Raw genomic sequence first — 3,392 nt, forward strand, 5'->3', positions numbered from 1 at the left:
TGGGAGGGGAAGAGAGAGACAGAGAGGAAGGGGGAGGGTGGAGAAGCAAATGGGCGCTTCTCCTGTGTGCCCTGGCCGGGAATCGAACCCGGGTCCCCCGCACGCCAGGCCGACGCTCTACTGCTGAGTCAACCGGCCAGGGCTGGCTTCTTCTTCTTTTTAAAAGCCTGTTTTCTTTTCTTTTTAAAAACATTTATTTTTAAATTTTATTTAATTTATTTTTTTAAGGCAAGAAATTTTATTAGAGATAAAAAGAGAGAGTTCATAATTCTAAATGGGATAATCCAATAGAAGACCCTATAACCCCAAATCTCTATGCATCCAATAGCATTGCTTCAAAATAAACTAAACAAAAAATGAACAAAAATGAAAAATGTACAAGTTAGCAATCACAGTGGGAGTCATTAACACATCTTTCTCAATAGCTGGTAGAACAAGTAAAAAAAATCAGTAAGGATATAGAAGATATTAACAGCATAATTAACAGACCTGATCTAATACATATAAAATTGCATCTACTAATGACCAACTCATGTTCATTTTGTTGAATATTTATTAAAATCAATATATTTAATATAGAGAAAGTCTCAACAATTTCAAAATATTGAAAATTTTCAGAATATCTTCTCTGACCACCCTGGAATTAAGCTAGAAGTCAGTAACAAAAATAGAAGACATTCAACTGCCAAAAAATTAAACAATACACTCTTAATAATTCATGGTATAAAGAAAAAAATAAAACAGAAAGAAGAATATATTTTAAACTGAATAATTAAAAATACATTTTAAAGTTTATGGGGAAAAAACTAAAATAATGCTTAGAAGGAAATATGTAGCCTTAAATGCATATAGTATTAGAAAAGAATCTAAAACTCAATAATTAAGTATTGATCTCAAGAAGGTAGAAGAAGAGCAGCAATCAAACCTAAAGAAACAGCCCTGGCTGAGTCACTCAGTTGGTTAGAGCATCACCTTCATCTACCAAGGTTGCAGGGGGTCCGATACCCCATCAGGGCACATACAAGAGTCAACCAATGAATGCATAAACAACTAAAACAACAAATCGATGTTTCTCTCTCTCCCTCTCTCTTGTCCTTCCTATTTCTCAGACTCTCTAAATTTAATATAAAAAAAGGTAGAAAGAGTGTTTCAAGACATAAGAAAAGATCATTTTAAAAGTTAATGATAGCCTGACCTGTGGTGGCGCAGTGGATAAAGCGTCGACCTGGAATGCTGAGGTCGCTGGTTCGAAACCCTGGGCTTGCCTGGTCAAGGCACATATGGGAGTTGATGCTTCCAGCTCCTCCCCCCTGTCTCTCTCTTCTCTCTCTCTCTCTCTCTCTCTCTCTCTTTCTCTGTGTGTGTCTCTCTCTCCCTCTCTCTCTCCTCTTAAAATGAATAAATAAAATAAAAAAATTAAAAAAAATTAATGATAAAGATAAAAGCTGAAATTAAGGAAATAAACACTGAACATATATATAGAAAATCAATAAGCCCCAAAATTGCGTCTTCGAAAAGATTAACAGAATTGTTAAAACCCCAGCAAGACTTCTAAAAAAGTAGAAAAAATACAAATTCGAAACAACAGTAATTAAAAACAGGGTATCACTATAGATGGCACAATAAAAGTATTCTAAAACCAATGTTATACAGATAAATTTGGAATTTTGGTGAAATGGACAAATTCCTTGAAAAACACAACTTACTAAAGCTGACAGAAGAAGAAGGAAAATATTAATAGTTCTGTATGTATTAAAAATTTGAACTTATTTAAAAATCTACCCCCAAAGAAAAGCCCCAGCCCAGAGAACTTGTAAATGAATTCTTTCAAATTATTTGTTGACTATAGAGAGAGAGAAAGGGAGGGAGAAAGAGAGAGAGAGAGAGAGAGAGAGAGAGAGAGAGAAGCATTGATTTGCTATTGCACTTATGTATGCATTCATTGATTGATTTTTGTATGTGCCCTGCCTGGGGATTAATCCTACAACCTTGGTGTTTTGGGAAAATGCTCTAACTGAGTGAGCTATCCAGCCAGGGCATGTCTGGCTTCTTTCATTCAACATAATTGTATTGAGATTTATCCATTTGGTTGCATCCATCAATACCTCTTTTTGTTATTTTATGTTGTTGTTTTTTTATTGCTGAGTAGTATGCTCTGCGTGGATATACCACAATTTGTTTATCCACTCATCTGTTGATGAACAGTTGGGTTTCCAGTTTTTGGCTATTATAGATTAATCTGCTGTGTACATTCATGTGCAAATCATGCATGGATATGTGCTTTCATTTCTCTTGAGTACATCCCTAAGATTAGAATGACCAGATTATACTGTAGGTGTAGGTTTAAGTTTTTAAGAAACAACCAAACTGTTTTCCAAGTGGTTGTACCATTTTATATCCCCAGCAGTGGTGTATGAAAGTCCCAGTTTCTCCACATCCTTACCAAGGCCAGACTTTTTAACTTGAGTCACCCTCATAGACATGCAGTGGCATTTCAGTGTAGCTTTAATTTGCATTTCTTTAATGACTAGTAATGTTGAGCATCTTTTTCTGTGCTTATTTGCAATTCATATATCTTCTTTGGTGAAGTGTCTGCTCAAATATTTTCCCCAAATTTTAATTGGGTTACTTGTTTCCTAATTATTGAGTTTTGAATTCTTTATACATTTTGAATACAAGTCCTATATCAAATATATCATTTGAAAATATTTTCTGACAGCTGTAGATTGTCTTTTTTTTCTTTTAATAGTATCTTTCAAAGAGCTGACATTCATTTTTTTTAGGAAGTCCAGTTTATTTATTCTCACACACACACACACACACACACACACACACACACACACCCGATCATGTTTTTGGTGTTGTATCTAAAAGTCTTTGACTAACCTAGGACCACAGAACTTTTCTGTTACATTTCTTCTATAAATTTTACAGGTTTAGGGTTTGCTTTTGGGTCTATAAAGTCATTGTAAGTTACTTTTTTATATGATGCAATGAGTAGATCAGAGGTTTTGTGTATGGGTGTTTTTTAACATATGGATGAGTAATTGTCCCAGCATCATTTGTTAAAAAGACTTCTGTTCTCCACAGAGGTGCCTTTGTACCATCGTCAGAAATCAGTTGTACTTATATGTGTGTATTTCTGGACTCTCAGTTCTGCTCTATTAATGTATTGCTCTGACTTTACACCAATGCCACAGTCTTTTTTTTTCTGACAGAGAGAGAGTCAGAGAGTGGGACAGTTAGGGACAGACAGACAAGAAGGTAGAGAGGTGAGAAGCATCAGTTCTTCATTGCAACTCCTTAGTTCATTGATTGCTTTCTCATATGTGCCTTGATTGGGGGACTCCAGTGGAGCGAGTGATCAACCCCTTGCTCAAGCCAGCCACCTT

Source organism: Saccopteryx leptura, chromosome 3 (genome assembly GCF_036850995.1).
Source record: "Saccopteryx leptura isolate mSacLep1 chromosome 3, mSacLep1_pri_phased_curated, whole genome shotgun sequence".
In the NCBI taxonomy this organism is placed as follows: domain Eukaryota; kingdom Metazoa; phylum Chordata; class Mammalia; order Chiroptera; family Emballonuridae; genus Saccopteryx; species Saccopteryx leptura.